Source organism: Leucoraja erinacea, chromosome 7 (genome assembly GCF_028641065.1).
Source record: "Leucoraja erinacea ecotype New England chromosome 7, Leri_hhj_1, whole genome shotgun sequence".
NCBI classification, from domain to species: domain Eukaryota; kingdom Metazoa; phylum Chordata; class Chondrichthyes; order Rajiformes; family Rajidae; genus Leucoraja; species Leucoraja erinaceus.
In genome coordinates, this window is record NC_073383.1 from 51,161,423 (window position 1) to 51,180,723 (window position 19,301).

The 19,301-nt window shown below is 41.3% G+C and overlaps 1 protein-coding gene across 2 annotated transcripts in view; it reads right to left on the reverse strand.

The window, feature by feature from the left end:
- cfap221 (cilia and flagella associated protein 221) overlaps nucleotides 1-13,850 on the reverse strand; it is a 117,246-nt gene extending 103,396 nt beyond the window's left edge. For both annotated transcript variants that reach the window (XM_055638571.1, XM_055638572.1), the window contains exon 1: nucleotides 10,359-13,850. The gene's annotated coding sequence lies outside the window, so the exon portion shown is untranslated. The remainder of the gene's footprint in view (nucleotides 1-10,358) is intronic.
- Nucleotides 13,851-19,301: the final 5,451 nt, after the last annotated feature.

Below are 19,301 nucleotides of genomic sequence, written 5' to 3' on the forward strand. Positions count from 1 at the left end.
AAAGTGTCTACAAAGCATTCTTCTTTTCCTCAGATGGAGTCATAGTCTACAGTGTGGAAACAGGCCCTTCAACCCACCTCATCTTTATCGACTAGATTTTATTGCTAAGCTAGACGCATCTGTTTGTGTTTGACCCATGTCCCTCTCCTGCTCATGTAACTTTTTAATGTATTTTAAAAACGTTGCAATTGTACCCGCCTCTACAGCTTCCTCTGTCAGCTCATTCCATTTCTGCACTGTTCTCTGTGTGAAGAAATTGCCCCTCAGATCTCTTTTAAATCTATCCCATCTCATCTTAAACGTACACTCTCTTGTTCTAGACTCCTCTACCTAGTGAAAAATACTGTAACCATTCACCACATCTATGCTTATGATTTTGCATACCACAATAAGGTCACTTCTCAGCCCCCCATGCTTCAGGAAAACACTCCCTGCCTAGTCACTCCTTATAGCTCAAACCCTTAAGTCTTGGTAACATCCTAGTGAATCTTTTCTGCACCCTTTCCAGCTGAATTACATTCTTCCTATCATATGGCAACTAGAACTGTGCACAATCTTCCAAATGTGGTTTCGCCAACATCTTGTATTTCTAAAGCATTATGTTCCATCTCCTGTACTCAATGCCCTTACTGATGATGCCCTTCTTAAATAATGGTACGATATTAGCCAACCTCCAGTGTTCCAGTACCTCCCTGAGGCTAGATGATGCAAATATCTCTCCTAGACTCCCAGCACTTTTTTCCCCTTACTTCCCACAATATCCAAGGACACATTTTGGTCAGGTCCTAGGGATTTATCCAACTTTGAAAGCATCACGGTAAAAGAAGGATGGGTGACGTTTCGGGTCGAGACCCTTTTTCAGAATAAAGACGTCTTCAGTCTGAAGAAGGGTCCCGACTCAAAATGTCACCTGTCCGTTTTCTCAAGAGATGCTGGCTAACCCACTGAGTTACTCCAGAACTTTGTGTCTATCTTTGGTATAAATCAACATCTGCAATTCTTTGTTTCTCCTTTATAACTGCTAGCATATCCTCTTTTGTAAATGGAATGCAGTTCAACATGTTACCACCAATTTCCTTCAATTCCTTTGCTTTCATGTCCCTCTCCTCAGTAACTACAGATGAGAAGTGTTCATTTAACAACTTGCCCATTTTCCATGGCTCAACACATTGACTTATTATCAAAATTCTTTGAAATTGGCTATGAGTAGCAATGTTACAAAATTTTGAGATTTAAAAAATCAAGTCTGCAATTTTTCCCATCAGATAAAACACAGAAATAAGTTTAATTTGACACCTAATTCACTTTCATATCTTCAGTATTAAAAATGTTATGGCCATTTTCATACTCGGAAATTAGCATCTTGTTCCCTATTGATTTTCCATTGACAACACAAAAGCTGTGATACAGGACAGTGAAATAGCCATAACTTTCTTAAAAATTAAGAGAATTGAAATAAATGTTCAGTTATTGTAGATTGAAGCATTCTGAAACAAATATGAAACAATCTTACTTGGATGACCTGAAATTAAAGCATATAATTAGTTAGTTACCCAATTGTAGCTAATTCCAAACTTCAATTACTAGATCTATCCATTTCTTAAGAAAAGATTAACATTTTTAAATAGCCTAATTGTCCAAATAACATTCACGAAGAATTCACCATAAAACATGATTTTAAAATCTCATTTACATTAATTTATAGGCCAAATGGAAGGAATTTAGTGTTCAATTGCTGTAAATTAATGGCCATTTAAATCAGCTTTCGAGTGTGATCCTGTGGAACTCTGTGGAACGCGCTGGTTTGGAACATTCCCATTGCGGTAGATTTGTACCCCCATATACCCAGAAAAATACTGTGGGGTTTAATGGGGCTGCTCGCAACATAAAATGTTGTATAAAGGGATCTTAAGAAGCCCTTTTTAATGTAAAAATAAACAACCTACCTTCCGTGGTCAACTGTATGAGATCCGTCCCGTTGTCGGCGGTCGCGGATTTAGAGGATAAATTTTAACCTACTATAACAATTAAATAATTAAATTTAAAAATAGCCGCAGCGAACGAACCTGGTAGCAACTAAGTAGGCTGAACAACCTCGATTTGAATAACCTAGGGAAAATCGCGTTTTAAACCCGCCCCCCTCTCAACGGCGCCACAATCATGCACACAAGCTGGGACAGACCTGCAGCCCTGCTGAAGGTAGGTTTTGCAACATACCCACTATGGGTTGACCAGCTTCATTCGTAACTCTTTGTCAGTGTGTGGATGGAGCATGGCCCAGAACAGTGTGAGGTGTGGGGGCAGAGCTCAGACTGGAACAGGGAGTGGAAGTATGTGTGTGGCCAAAATTTGATGGGAATGGATTCACTTGAGTAGTTGTTCATCGGGATCGGATATGCAGCTGGAGTGCAGTAAAGAATCGTCATGAAAGTGCCAGGGCTAGAACATGATTGAGACTCAGAACTGGGATTTGAAAGATGGCAAGGAATATGGGCCAAAACGTTGTGAGGGAGAGGGAGTAGATGTTGAAAATAGCGAAGATGGAGAGAGAAAACACATGCTGAATGGCACCGAGGGCTCCCGTACGTTGGGAGACCAAGTATTGACTGAGCAACATTTTGCAGCCTATGCTCGGTCCTCAATGGTCAACCTGCTGCCCTCTTGTTTAGATACCATTTCAACTGCCCTTTCCATTCCCACACTGGCCTGTCAGTCTTGTCCTACTTCACAGCCGATGTGAAGCTGCACAAAAAAGAAAAACAGCATTATATTCTGCCTGAGTACTGATTTGAATATTAAATTTTCAATTTTTTGGTAAATTTTCCATAATTTCCATTTGTTGGTAAACCATGTGCCCAGAACTCCTTTCTTCCTCTTTCCATTTCCCTCATCGCCTAGTTTAATCCCCGACACCCCCAATCTGGTTCCACTTTTCATTTTTCTCACATCAGATTCCAGCATCTGCAGCCTCCTGTGTTTCTACATCCCCTTGTAACATCTGTCTCTACCTCCAACCGTCCACCTCCCCAAACACCTCCCCACCACCTCCCAGCCCATTTGTCTCCAAGAGACCTCTATTTTTCTCTTTTTCCTGATCTGTCTCGAGCTTTCACCCATTAGCCACTGTCTACCAACTCTAGTCCTCTCGTCCCCACCTGGCTCCATCTGCCCATCATCTCCCAACGCATCTGGTTCCACTTCTAGCCTGACAGACCTTCCTTCTCTCTGTCCACTTCATCTCCTTGCAATGGCTATCTACTCTACACAGTCCGTCATGATGCAGGGTCTCCATCTGATGCTGGCTATCTCTTTGCCTCCTCAGATGCTGCCTGACTCTCTAAATTCTTCCAGCAGAAGCTCTGAATTTTACAAAAAAATTTTATGATCTGGTTTCTCCACGCCTACAGACACTGTACAAATACGCTTACACTCAACAGAAACTCCCAGAAACTCTAAATGAATCTACAATCATACTCATACCAAAAACGGATAAGGATCTTGAAGACCCAGGTTCATATAGAGCAATAGCCCTCTTAAATACTGATCAGAAAATATTAACTCAAATTCTATCTCATAGATTGAGCTTAGTGATTAACAATATATACACCCCGACCAAACAAGTTTTATTCCAAAACGTTATTCATTTTATAATTTGAGAAGACTATTCAATATTATATACTCCAATAGAATTCCTAATGCAGATCTAGCAATTATTTCGTTAGATGCTGAAAAAGCATTTGACCAGGTAGAATGGCTATATTTATATTCGGTGATGGAAATTTTTCAATTGGGAGAGAAGTACTGTACATGGGTTAAATTGTTATACTCTAATCCAACAGCTAGAATATTAACAAATCAAATGTTATCAACTAAATTTAACCTCTCGAGAGGTTGTAGACAAGGATGTTCACTATCCCCACTATTATTTGCTCTTGCAATCGAACCCCTAGCAGAAAGCGTTAGAACCCATACAGGAATATACGGATATAACACTAGAGAAACAAGGAATAAAATTTCCTTATATGCAGATGATGTACTAATATATATTACAAAGTTAGAAACTAGTATTCCAAATCTATTACATTTAATAACTCAATTTGGTCAGTTCTCAGGATATAGAATTAATTGGAATAAGAGTGAAATCATGCCAATAACAAAACTCAATCTACATACATTACACCAATCCCCTTTTGAAATAGTTAAAGATAAATTTAAATACTTAGGAATCTATGTAACTAAGACATATACCTCTTTATTTAAACTAAATTTTCCACCTTTACTGAATAAACTACACAAGAATATTAAATACTGGAAAACCCTTCCCATCTTAATGCTTGGTAGAATTAATGCTATAAAAATGATCTTCTTACCGCAACTACTGTACCCATTTCAATTAATCCCGATATATATCCCAAAAACTTTTTTCAAAAAAGTCCATTGTTACAAGTTTTATCTGGGATTATAAGAATCATAGAATAGGTAAAAAACATTAAATGGAGGTTTAGCTTTGCCAAATTTCTTGTTTTATTTTTGGGCAGTCCATATTAAAAACATGAATTTCTGGCTGGAAGAAATGGATCAACAACCAGATTGGTTAAGGATGGAAAAGGAAGACTGTTTACCTTTTGAAATTGGACCGATCATATTTGCTACCACAAAACTGAACAAAAAAACCTATAGGGAAAACCCCATAACACATAGTGGAATACGAATTTGGAAACAATTAAAAAAAGTTTTAAAATTGAATAATATACCACACTATGCCTTCCCATTGTAAATAATCCCTTATTCAAACCATCCTTTTTGGATAAGGGTTTCACACAATAGAAAAGTTATGGAATTAAAAAGATTGGACATCTTTATGGGAAAGGTGCTTTTCTTTCATTTCAGGAGTTACAACAGAATCATGGACTGAACTCAAATAATTTCTTCAGATATCTACAAATTAGAGATTATGTTAAATCTAACACACAAGCCTACAGGATTAGGGAACCAGAAATCCTTGATGAATGTTTGAACAAGCATCCTAACACTGAAAAATTAATAGCTTATATTTATAACACCCTCCTAAACAATGAGGTACCACCGACGGAACCATATAGACGCACATGGGAAAATCAATTAGGTCATCCTATAACGAAAGATTTTTTGGACGACAGTTTACAACATATACATCAATGTTCGTTAAATGCCAGGCATGCTTTAATACAATTTAAAGTCTTACATAGATTATACTACTCTAAAATAAAACTAAATCGAATCTTCCCACAAATCTCTCCTATTTGTGATAAATGTCTACATCTAGATGCTAATTTAACACATACGTTTGCAAATTGTATAAAAATTAAACATTTCTGGACGGATATTTTTGAAATAATTTCAGAAGTTATTAATACAAAACTGGATCCAAACTCAAAATTAATAATACTTGGAATATCAGAGCAAAGTTTAACACTCACAACAAGCCAAAGAAATTTCCTCGACTACAGTATAATAACCGGGAAAAAATTAATATTAAAATTTTGGAAAGGTCCTACGACCCCCACAATTAAAATGTGGATTGTGGAAATGTCGCAGAGCCTATATCAAGAAAGAATTAGACTTGTCTTAATGGACAAACAAGAAATGTTTGATAAAATATGGGCTCCATTCATTAATTATCTGACGGGATAGATTGGCCCAGCACGCAATCCCAACTGAAACGAACTCAGGATTAGATGAAAAGTCATACTTTATAATCTACGAACCTATCTCCAATGACGTATTATAAGTAATCCATTCCACCTTTTTTGTTTTTTTTGATATTTGTAACTCTTTTTTCTCTCTTTCTCTCTTTTTCTATAAAAAAATACTAGAAGCAGAAGTAATTGACAATTGAAAATTTTAATAATGTATGACTGATGTATATGAAAAGTTTTTTACTAGAATATGTAACTATACTTTATAATATGTCTACTTCTAATAAAATTTGGCGATATTTAAAAAAAGAAGAAAAAAAAGAAAATGTTCATGCTGGTCAAGAGGCAATTTAAGGGGCTATTGATCTGCACCACAGACACAGTTTCATCCCTAATTATTGTTGATTAAAATAAATTCACGACTCAAAATGCTGCATAATTATTTGCGACACTAGTGTCATCGAAAATCAAGAATTACTATAATGCAGACAGGATTATTTTCTCAATTGTGCCTAATTCAGTCAATCAAGCCTGTTGTGCTGGCAACTCACTCACTCATGGCTGGTGGGCTGGTAGTTGACTCACGGCTAATCCTTGAAATTCTATTTCAAGCAGGGTATAAGGCCATCAAACTCAAGTGCAGTTTCTTACCACTTCTAGCAGGGTGCAAGGCCAACAAATTCAAGTGCAGTTTCATACCATTTGAAGTAGGTGCAAAGCCACTAAAGACAGCGAGTCGTGACCTCTCCCTCCTCCATCTTGCGTGACCTCTCCCTCCTCCATCCATTTCCAGGTTGCAGTAAGTAGTGCCTTTCAACTTCATGCCACCATTTGCAGTGCCATTCAACTTAATGCCAAAGCACCCAAGCTACAATTTGCAGTAAGTAGTGCCTTTCAACTTAAAGCCAAAGCACCCAAGCCACCATTTGCAGTAAGTAGTGTCTTTCAACTTCAAGCCACAATTTGCAGTAAGTAGTGCATTTCAACTTCAAGCCAATGCACCCACGCCCCCATTTGCAGTAAGTAATGCATTTTAACTTCAAGCCATTGCACCCGGCCACCATCTGCAGTAAGTAGTGCCTTTCAACTTCAAGCCACACCCAAGCCATCATTTGCAGTAAGTAGTGCCTTTCAACTTCACTTCAACCAAAGCATTTGCAGTAAGTAGTGCTTTCCCAAGCCACCATTTGCAGTAAGTAGTGCCTTTCAACTGCCAAAGCTCCCAAACCACCATTTGCAGTAAGTAGTGCTTTCAACTTCAAGCCAAAGCACACAAGCCACCGTTTGCAGTAGATAGTGCCTTTCAACTTCATGCCACCATTTGCAGTAAGTGTCTTTCAACTTCAAGCCACACCCAATCCACCATTTGCAGTAAGTAGTGCCTTTCAACTTCAAGCCAAAGCTCCCAAGCCACCATTTGCAGTAAGTAGTGCCTTTCAACATCATGCCACCATTTGCAGTAAGTAGTGCTTTTCAATTTCGAGACACACCCAAGCCAAGCCAACGAAGGGGGGGGGGGGGAATGCGCTTTCTGGAGCGCTAGTATGAACCATTTTAGAACCAATAGACATTTTTTTGCAAGCTTTAGAACCAATAGACATTTTTTTGCAAGCTTTAGAACCAATAGTCATTTTTTTTGCAAGCTTTAGAACCAATAGTCATTTTTTTTTTTTTCGCAACCTTTAGAACCAATAGACATTTTTTGCAAGCTTTAAAACCAATATACATTTTTTGCAAGCTTTAGAACCAATAGACATTTTTTGCAAGCTTTAGAACCAATAGAGACGCTTTTGCAAGCTTTAGAACCAATAGACATTTTTTTTGCAAGCTTTAGAACCAATAGACATTTTTTTTGCAACCTTTAGAACCAATATAAACTTTTTTTGCAAGCTTTAGAACCAATAGACACATTCTGCAAGCATTTTAGAACCACTAAGGGCACTTACATTTGAGTAGACATGTGTTCAGTGTTATTCACAGCTCAGAGAAACGTGACCCTCTGCCTTCCTCCATCTTGAAGAGACTGTGTGGCACACCACTTCCTGGTTTTATAGTCCCTCCCCCCTGCCGCCAGAGGGGGCAGCAGAAAGAATGGGGAATTTTGTAAAAACATTAATATCTCTGTCATTTTTAATTGACGGGAAACATCCTCGACACACATGCGGCGGAGGGGGGCTCTGAGCGAGGTGGCCAAAAATGACGGCCTTAGGTGGCGGCGTTCTCTCAGAAATCGCAGCACAGGTGGCCAAAACCGGTCAAGAACAGACTTTTAGTAATATAGATATTTAGATGAACACTTGAAACATGTAAGGTGTTGCACTTTGGTTTGTCAATCCAGGGCAGGACTCGCAAAATAAATTGTGGAGTCCTGGAGAATGTTGCAGAACAGCGAGAATGGGAGTACATATGCGAGGCTCCCTAAATTGCAAGTCAGATAGACAATGTGGTGAAGAAGGTGTTTGGCAATCTTGCTTTCATACAGAATGGCATTGAATAAAAAGGTTGCGACATCATGATGCACATGTACAACCCGGTGATCCCACACTCAGAGTATTGTGTGCAGTTCAGGTCATCCAATCATAGAAGATGTCATTAATTTTCAAAGGGTGCAGAAGAGAGTTACCAGGATGTTACCGGGTTTGAGTTATAGGGAGAAGTTGGATAGCCTGGGATTTTTTTTGTTTGGAGCTTAGGAGTGTGGCAATGAAGCGCTTTGAGCGGTTGGCTATGAAACAGATCAACTCCTGCCTTCGTAATGAACTGGACCTACTACAATTTACTACCACCATAATAGATCAACAAGGAATGCAATCTTGCAGGCTCTCTACTCTGCACTGGACCACTTGGACAATAAGAACATGAACATCATTTTCATCGACTATAGCTTGCCGTTCAACACCACCTTCCCCTCCAAACCCATCATCAAGCTCAGAGAACTGAGTCTCTGATCACCCCTATGTAATTGGATCCTCAACTTCCTCATCAGCAGATCACAATAAGTACGAATTGGCAACAACACTTCTTCCTCGATAACCATGAACACAGGAACTCCTAAAGAGAGTGTGCTCAGTCCCCTGCTCTAGTTGCCCAAAGCTCACGACTATGCAGCCAGTCATAGAGCTCCAACCCCATTTTTAAATTTGCCAATCATACTATCATTGTTGGACAAATAATGGGTAAGGATAAGTCAATGTACAGTAGTGAGATTGAATGCTACCAGAACAACGATCTTACTCTCAACATTAGCAAGACCTGGGCATGCATATCTCTGAAGCTCTGTCATTCATTTATCAATGAATCTACTCCATTAGAAGATTGAGGTGATTCAGTATGTCAATGAATACTTGAGAAGATAATGACTGATTGCATTATGGCCTGGTTTGGCGACTCGTATTGATTGTAGAACAAAAGATATTACAGAGAATGGTAGACACTGCCTGGTTCATCGCAGGTACTAACCTCCCTACCATCAAAGGGATCTATCTGTAGGAAGTGCTGCCTCAAAAAGGCAGCCAATATCATCAAAGACATACGCAACCCAGGCCACGCTCTTATTTTGCTACCATCACCTTATTGATGTGTACAAGATCATGAGGGACATGGATTAAGTGAATGGTCACCGTCTTCATCCCATTCTAAAACTGGAGGATAAATGTTTAAAGTGGCAGGGAAGAAATTTTAGAGGAACCTCGGGTCAACTTTTCCATTCAGAGGGTAGTAGATATCTGAAATCTGCTGCCGAAGAAAGCCAGAGCAGGTTCAATTATGGCTTTCAAAGGGCATATGACAGATAAATGGGTAGGAAGGGTATAGTGGGTCAAATGCAGGCAAATGGGACTAACCCAGTATGTCAACTTGGTTGGCATGGACAATTCTATGATAGAGAATTCCATGTTGGACGATTCTACGATAGAGAAAAAATATGGACGAAGCACTGCAAAATGAAATTAACATAGACGTCCAACACAGACCTGAGCTGTATGACTAGTTTCCACTGTAAAAGTTGTCATTCCATGGAACATGGCACACTGATGCTGAAGGAACTGTTCTGTGTGACCAGCCAATTGCTGAAATCAAAGATAATGCCTCCTCTGTCAGTTTTTCCACAGCAAATGCTGCTAGTTACCAGCCCTGTTAAAGGTGATAGCTCGCACCGCTGTTACAGCACAAACCTCCACAGAGAGAACAAGTGCATTTGTAATAAAAAGGAACTGCAGATGCTGGTTTATTCCAAAAATAGACACATTGAATGCGGGAGTAACTCAGCGGGTCGGGCAGCACCTCTGGAGAAGATGGCTAGGTGACGTTTCTGTTTCCTGACCCGAAACGTCACCTATTCGTTTTCACCAGAGATGCTGCCTGACGCGCTGAGGTACTCCAGCATTTTGTGTCTAACTGAGGGCAAAAGTGCATTCCGCCGTAACAGATTTCCAGTCCCTAATTTGGGGAAATGGTATCCAGCTCACTGCACAGTGTGCTCCAATTACACGGCGCTAACAATTTATAGAAATAGTGATTCCAATAGTTGTTGAAGTAAACACAGGGCCAGTATGGGATATTGTGGGCGAGAGGAGTGATCACCATATCGCCCTCCAGTTGTAAGAAGCTGGATAGAAAGCAGGACAGGGTTTGCTCTGCGTTTTACGGCACCACATACCCGGCCGCTCGACATTCACTCACCCTGTTACAGCAGACAATCCTCGATGTCCCGGGTCCTCGCTTCGCCTCCACCATCCGTTACCATGGCAACCGGGCCGCCGAAACAAACAGCAGTAGTTTCCGGCCATGTGACGGGGTTCAAGGGTCGCCGCTCTCCCACAACCCAAAGATTCTTTGATGCAACCTGCGTCCACCGCCAGGATGGGGTGGCTTCATCAATATTGCAGTGTTGTGAAAAATGAGTATGCCGATAGACACGGTAATAAGACCAAATGTATCTTAGATTAAATAGTGTATGAATATGATTGAACTGTTGTGTCTTTATGGGCTCCCGGGGGAAAGAAATGCCCTGCAAAATTGGGAACGAAAAATTAAAAATTTCTCCAAATACATTTGAACTTGGTGGGGGTAGACCCATTAAAGTGTCGACTGCAAAACTTTGCGCAGAGAACATTTCTCATAACGAATGTGTACTGTTCCCACAATACCCGAAAAAGACTTCAAATGCTGTGTAGCATGTTCTCACGGTGACTAGTTTTGTAGATTTGCATCGATAACGATCAGCAAATTACTATTTTGCAAATTCTTAACCGTATTTGTGTTTAAAGGAAACGTATTACATGACTACCCTTTGAACTAGTAACATTGCAGCAAAATTGCAGAGTGTAGATCAAGTTCATGTTCAAGTGAGTTTATTGTCATGTGTCCCTGATAGGACAATGAAATTCTTGCCTTGCTTCAGCACACAGAACATAGTAGGCATTTACTACAAAACAGATCAATGTGTCCATATACTATAATATAAATATATACACACATGAATAAATAAAATGATAAAGTACAAATAACAGATAATTGGTTATTAATAATCAAAGTTTTGTCCGAGCCAGGTTTAATAGCCTGATGGCTGTGGGGAAATAGCTATTCCTGAACCTGGTTGTGGCAGTCTTCAAGCTCCTGTACCTTCTACCTGAAGGTAGCAGGGAGATGAGTGTGTGGCCAGGATGTTGTGGGTCTTTGATGATACTGCCAGCCTTTTTGAGGCAGCGACTGTGATAAATCCCCTCGATGAAAGGAAGGTCAGAGCCGTTTACTACTTTTTGTAGTCTTTTCCTTTCCAGGGCGCTCAAGTTGCCAAACCAAGCCATGATGCAACCGGTCAGCATGCTCTCTACTGTGTACCTGTAGAAGTTAGAGAGAGTCTTCCTTGACAAACCGACTCTCTGTAGTCTTCTCAGGAAGTAGAGGCGCTGATGAGCTTTCTTGATAATTGCATTAGTGTTCTCGGACCAGGAAAGATCTTCAGAGATGTACACGCCCAGGAATTTGAAGCTCTTGACCCTTTCAACCATTGATATAAACGGGGCTGTGGGTCCCCATCCTACTCCTTCCAAAGTCCACAATCAGTTCCTTGGTTTTGCTGGTGTTGAGGGACAAGTTATTGTGCTGGCACCATATGGACAGTTGCTCGATCTCTCTTCTATACTCTGACTCATCCCCATCAGCTATACGTCCCACAACAGTGGTGTCGTCAGCGAACTTGATGGAGTTCACACTGTGACCGGCTACGCAGTCATAAGTATAGAGTGAGTACAGCAGGTGGCTAAGCACGCAGCCTTGTGGTGCTCCCGTACAGATTGTTATTGAGGCTGATACATTTCCACCAATACGAACAGACTGTGGTCTGTGACTGAGGAAGTCGAGGATCCAATTGCAGAGGGATGCGCAGAGACCCAGTAATGCGAGTTTGGTAACCAGCTTGGAAGGGATGATTGTGTTAAATGCCGAGCTGTAATCAATGAATAACAGCCTGACATATGAGTTTTTGTTGTCCAAGTGGTCCAGAGCAGAGTGGAGGGCCAGCGAGATCGCATCCACCGTTGAAGTGTTGTGGCGGTAAGCGAACTGCAGTGGGTCCAGGTTTTTGTCGAGGTAGGAGTTGATTTGCTCCATGATCAACCTCTCAAAGCACTTCATCACCACCGGCGTTAGTGCCATTGGTCGATAGTCATTGAGGCACGTCACCTTACTCTTCTTGGGCACTTGTATAATTGATGCCCTTTTAAAGCAGGTGGGGACCTCAGACCTCAGAAGTGAGAGGTTGAAAATGTCCATAAAGACTCCAGGCAGTTGGTCCGCACAGGTTTTTAGAACACGACCGGGTATACCATCAGGTTCAGGCGCTTTTCGAGGGTTCACCCCTCTGAAGGATTTCCTGACGTCGGCCTCTGTGACTGAGACTGAAATACCATCACAGAGAATGGGGGCTCGGGAAGGCACATCAGTATTCTCCCTATCAAAGCGTGCGTAAAACGCATTGAGCTCGTCAGGGAGTGATGTTTTGCCGACATTCGAGCTGCCTCCTGATTTCGCCTTGTAGGAGGTGATTGTATTCAGGCCCCACCACAGCTGCCGAACATCTGTCTCATCCTCCAGTTTGGAGCAGGTCCCTTTTGGCTACAACAGATTGGGCATCAGGTAGCAATTGGAGGGAAAAAAAGTCTGAATATTTTATTATGTAGCAATTTGTTATATAAGATTGATTTTTCTCAGACCTTAATGGTAAATATAATCATGGTGTACGAGTAACATACTAGTGGAATTTTGCAGTGTTGTAAAGATTAGCATACCAATTTAGATACAAAGTGTATTTTAGATTAAATTGTGTGAGATTTAGAGATCTTAATCTATGCATTTTGTACTCTTACACATGGAGGCCACTGGGAACTTGCAGGAACATATCTTGCTCAAATTTATTGGACATACACAATCCCACCTTGAAGCAAGCATTAAAGGGAGAGTTTATTTTTTTAAATTTTATTAGTAAGTTGCCAGTGAGTCTGGGACTCCATTATTTCAGGATTGAGCCATCTTTGAGTAGTGCTCATTCCCACTCCACCAACACTTCCACTCCTTGCCATTAATTTCCTTTGGACCCTTAGTTTCTCTTTAACTGACCCTTTCTGACTCCAAACTTATGTTTTATTCTTCCCGCTTGGGGAACTGATCTTCTGTCTGTATTCTGCATTGAAAGATGTAACTTCCAGTGAGCTGCTCTATTATCACATACTCTTTGCTGCTGTTCAGCTGTAGGTATGTCATCAAGAGACTAAGGTTGAGCCGGTGCAGTTGCCCCGTTTCCTTTCTCCCCGTCTCAATTAATACTGTAAAAACAAAGCATGTTCTCATATTATGGTGGAGAAATTCCAACTATTTCAACCAAATAAGCTAGCCTAAAAAAAGACACTAAGTACTGGAGCAATTCTGCATGACAGGCATCCTTTATGGAGAACATGGATAGGCGACATTTCAGGTCAGAACCCGAGGCTAAGCAAATCTTGTTACTGTAGTTACCAAGCAACAAATTTAGCACTAATCCTCACAATGTTTATTCTAACTCATAATGATAAAAGAATGATTGAAACTCCTATAAACAAAAGCTTTTGCTCAGAAAGCACCTGCAAATCTGCAGTATTTATAGAAAGTTTATGTGAACAGCTCTTCAACTCCCATCTAAAGTTCTGAATTTGGTAGGATTTCGGTGACAAGTTTAAAAAAAAAACTCAGGAACCCATGCACTTAGGTTTAAATCCTCAATCTTTAACTAAATTCTTAATTCATGATTAACGTTTAATTTAGCCAACTTCCGCCTTCTAAATTCAACAACTTATCATAACTGATATTCTCATTTATACCTTTGAAAGACATATAATGTACTTCATTACCTGCTCTCAAACCAACCCATTTTTCCTTACATCAACTTCTTATCGGTCATCAAATCACTCCCTCTTAATAGTCTTTGTTTTATCTCCTCGTGTTTCCGGACTCAGTGCTTGCTTGAAATTTGGTCTGTCTACCTTTTTCCAGTTGCAATGAAATTATTTTACCCAGAGTAGGGGAATCAAGAACCAGAAGACATATGATTAATACGAGAGGGAAAAGATTTAATAAACTGAAGGGCAACTTTTTCCACACAGAGGATGCTGGGTATATGGACAAATGCAAGCGAAGGTTGTTGAGGCAACACAGGTGAGGGTGATAAGGTTCACTACTTAAAAAACAGACAACTCACAAAAAGGTTAGGTAAAACAACTCAAGCTTTACTGATCATCAGCCGACGGAGGTGACGGGGATACACCAGTCAAATAAGCAACAGACACTTGACTTCCCCGCGCCACCACTTAAATGAACAAAGATTCACACGCTGTTTTATACTGCGTGTGACTTAATCACATTCCAAAGATGTTAGTCATGGTCACAAGATGCAGCCAATATACATCACAACAGGACGAGTCTGAGCTTGTCTCTTATCAGTTGTTTGGCTGTCTTATCAATGAGTAGACACATTTTAAAGGCATCTTATCAGTTGGTACTTCCAGGGTCAGTTGGTACTTCCAGGGCAAGACATCCTGCTTGAGATGAAATCCTTTTCCACAAGGGAAAGCCTGCTTGAGATGAAATACAAGCTACAACCTCGTCAAGTTTTCCACCATGTATCTTTTATATATTTAAAACCATTTAAACTTTTCAGGGAAGAGGGGGGGCCGTGTACCTCCTCCAATCTCATCTCCTGCAACCAATGTTCCAGATGTGGCCTCTTGTATATTGGTGAGATCAAGCATAGACTCAGTGACCATTTTCAGAACACTTGCACTTGGTCTGCCAAGGCCTCTGGGAACTCACAGTTGCTAACCATATTAAATACTCATCCCATTGTCATTCTGACCTTTCTGTCATAGTGAGGCCACAAACTGCAGGAATAGCACATCATATTGTGCTTGGGTAGCTTGTAGTATCTTTAGGTATGTAAAGAGGAAAAAATTAGTTTATATCAAAGTTGGACCCTTGAAGACAGAAAAGGGTCAATTAATTATGGGGAACAAGGAAATGGCAGATGAGTTGAACAGGTACTTAGATCTGTCTTCACTAAGGAGGACACAAACAATCTTCCTGATGTACTAGTGGCCAGATAATCTGGGGTGACTGCGGAACTGAAGGAAATCCACATTCGGCAAGAAATGGTGATGGGTAGACTGATGGGACTGAAGGCTGATAAATCCTCAGTGCCTGATGGTCTGCATCCCAGGGTACTTAAGGAAGTGGCTCCAGAAATTGTGGATGCATTGGTGATCATTTTCTAATGTTTTATAGATTCATGATCAGTTCCTGTGGATTGGAGGGTAGCTAATGTTATTCCACCATTTAAGAAAGGCGGGAGAGCGAAAACAGGGAATTATAGACCAGTTAACCTGACATCAGTGGTGGGGAAGATGCTGGAGTCAATCATAAAAGATGAAATAGTGGCGCATTTGGATAACAGTAACAGGATAGGTCCGAGTCAGCATGGATTTACGAACGGGAAATCATACTTGACTAATCTTCTAGAATTTTTTGATGCAACTAGGAAAATGGACATGGGAGAGCCAGTGGATGTAGTGTTCCTGGACTTTCAGAAAGCATTCGATAAGGTCCCACATATGAGATTAGTGGGCAAAATTAGGGCACATGGTATTGGGGGTAGAGTGCCGACATGGATAGAAAATTGGTTGGCAGACAGGAAACAAAGAGTAGGGATTAATGGGTCCATTTCAGAATGGCAGGCAATGACTAGTGGGGTACCGCAAGGCTCGGTGCTGGGACCACAGCTATTTACAATATATATTAATAATTTAGATGAAGGGGTTACAGGTAACATTAGCAAATTTGCAGATGACACAATGCTGGATGGCAGTGTGAACTGTGAGGAGGATGCTGTGAGAATACTGGATGACTTGGACAGGTTCGGTGAGTGGGCAGATGCATGGCAGATGCAGTTTAATGTGGATAAATGTGAGGTTATGCACTTTGGTAGCAAAAACAGGAAGGCAGGTTATCTAAATGGTGTCAAGATGGGAAAAGGGCAAGTACTCGGGATCTGGTGGTCCTTGTTCATCAGTCAATTAAAGTAAGCATACAGGTACAGCAGGCAATGAAGAAAGGGAAGGGCAGTTGGGCTACACAACAAGAGGAGTTGAGAAAAGGAGCAAAGAGGTCCTTCTGCAGTTGTACAGGGCCCTAGTGAGACCACACCTGGATTGTGTGCAGTTTTTGTCTCCAAATTTGAGAAAGGACATTCTTGCTAACCATAGTAAATACTCATCCCATTGAGTGCAGCGTAGGTTCACAAGGTTAATTCCCGGGATGGCGGGACTGTCATATGCTGAGAGAATGGAGTATCTGGGCTTGTATACTCTGGAAATTAGAAGGATGAGAGGGGATCTTATTGAAACAGAAAGATTATTCAGGGTTTGGACTCGCTAGAGGCAGGAAACAGGGTACCAATGAAACGAAGGAAATAGGCAACGTTTCGGGCTGAAACGTTGCACATTTCCTTCGCTCCATAGATGAGTTTCTCCAGCACTTTTGTCTACCTTCGATTTTCCAGCATCTGCAGTTCCTTCTTGGACATGGTACCAATGTCGAGGGGGTCCAGTACCAGGGGCCACAGTTTAAGAATAAGGGGTAAACTATTTAGAACGGAGATGAGGAAACACTTTTTCACACAGAGTTGTGAGTCTGTGGAATTTTCTGCCCTAGAGGGCGGTGGAAGCCGGTTCTCTGGATACTTTCAAGAGAGAGCTAGATAAGGCTCTGAAAGATTGCGGAGTCAGGGGATATGGAAAGAAGGCAGGAACGGGGTACAAATTGTGGATGATAAGCCATGATCACATTGAGTCCCCTGCGGTCATCTTCCTCCTAAACAGGTGTACCATTTTGGATACTGTTGAGGGAGATGGCTCATCAGGGGAATGCAGCAGCAGCCAAGTTCATCGCACCATGGGTGGCTCTGTGGCACATGAGGGGGTGAAAAACAGTGGAACGGCAATAGTAATAAGAGATTCAATTGTCAGGGGAATAGATAGGCGTTTCTGCGGCCGCAAACGAGACTCCAGGATGGTATGTTGCCTCCCTGGTGCAAGGGTCAGGGATGTCACTGAACGGCTGCAGAACATTCTGGAGGGGGAGGGTGAACAGCCAGTTGTCGTGGTGCATATTGGCACCAACGATATAGGTAAAAAAAGCGATGAGGTCCTACAAGATGAATTTAGGGAGCTAGGAGATAAACTTAAAAGTAGGACCTCAAAGGTAATAATCTCTGGATTACTACCAGTACCACGGGCCAGTCAGAGCAGAAATAGGAGGATATTGCAGATGAATACGTGGCTTGAAAAATGGGGAGGGATTCAAATTTTTAGGGCATTGGAACCAGTTCTGGGGGAGGTGGGACCAGTACAAACAGGACGGTCTGCACCTGGGCTGGAATGGAACCAATGTCCTCGGGGGAGTATTTGCTAGTGATGTCGGGGAGGATTTAAACAAATGTGGCAGGTCGATGGGTACAAGAGTAGAGAGGCAGGGGGGTGTAAAATGAGGGTAGAAGCAATAGGTAGCAAGGTGAAAAGTAAAAGTGGCAGGCAGACAAAACCAGGGCAAAAATCAAAACGGGCCACTTTTCAACATAATTGTATAAGGGGTAAGAGCATTGTAAAAACAAGCCTGAAGGCTTTGTGTCTCAATGCAGGAGTATTTGTAATAAGGTGGACGAGGTGAACGTGCAGAGAGCTATTAATGATTATGATATAGTTGGGATCATGAAGACATGGCTCCAGGGTGACCAAAGCTGGGAGCTGAACGTCCAGGGATATTCAATATTCAGGAGATATAGAGAGAAAGGAAAAGGAGGTGGGGTAGCTGGTTAGAGAGGAGATTAACACAATGGAAAGGAAGGACATTAGTTTGGAGGATGTGGAATTGGTATGGGTAGAGCTGCGAAACACTAAGGGACAGAAAACGCTGGTGGGTGTTGTGTACAGGCCACCTAACAGTAGAAGTGAAGTTGGAGATGGTATCAAACAGGAAATTAGAAATGCGTGCGACAAAGGCAAAACAGTTATAATGGGTGACTTCAATCTACATATAGATTGGGTGAATCAAATTGGCAGGGGTGCTGAGGAAGAGGATTTCTTGGAATGTATGCGGGATAGTTATCTAAATCAACGTAGAGGAACCAACGAGAGAGCAGGCTATTTTAGACTGGGTATTGAGTAATGAGGAAGGGTTAGTTAGCAGTCTTGTTGTACGTGCCCCCTTGGGCTAGAGTGACCATAATATGGTTGAGTTCTTCATTAGGATGGAGCGTGACATTGTTAATTCAGAAACAGTGGTTCTGAACTTAAAGAAAGGTAACTTTGAGGGTATGAGACGTGAATTGGCCAAGATTGACTGGCAATTAATTCTAAAAGGGTTGACGGTGGATATGCAATGGAAGACATTTAAAGACTGCATGGATGAACTACAAAAATTGTTCATCCCAGTTTGGCAAATGAATAAATCAGGGAAGGTAGTGCATCCGTGGATAACAAGGGAAATCAGGGATAGTATCAAAGCCAGAGGACTGGGAGAAATTCAGAGACCAGCAGAGGAGGACAAAGGGCTTAATTAGGAAAGGAAAAATAGATTATGAAAGAGAACTGGCAGGGAACATAAAAACTGACTGCAAAAGTTTTTATAGATATGTGAAAAGAAAGAGATTAGTTAAAACAAATGTAGGTCCCTTGCAGTCAGAAACAGGTGAGTTGATCATGGGGAACAAGGATATGGCGGACCAATTGAATAACTACTTTTGTTCCGTCTTCACTAAGGAAGACATAAATAATCTGCCGGAAATAGCAGGGGACCGCGGGTCAAAGGAGTTGGAGGAATTGAGTGAAATCCAGGTTAGTCGGGAAGTGATGTTGGGTAAATTGAATGGATTAAAGGCCGATAAATCCCCAGGGCCAGATAGGCTGCATCCCAGAGTACTTAAGGAAGTAGCTCCAGAAATAGTGGATGCATTAGTAATAATCTTTCAAAACTCTTTAGATTCTGTAGTAGTTCCTGAGGATTGGCGGGTAGCAAACGTAACCCCACTTTTTAAGAAGGGAG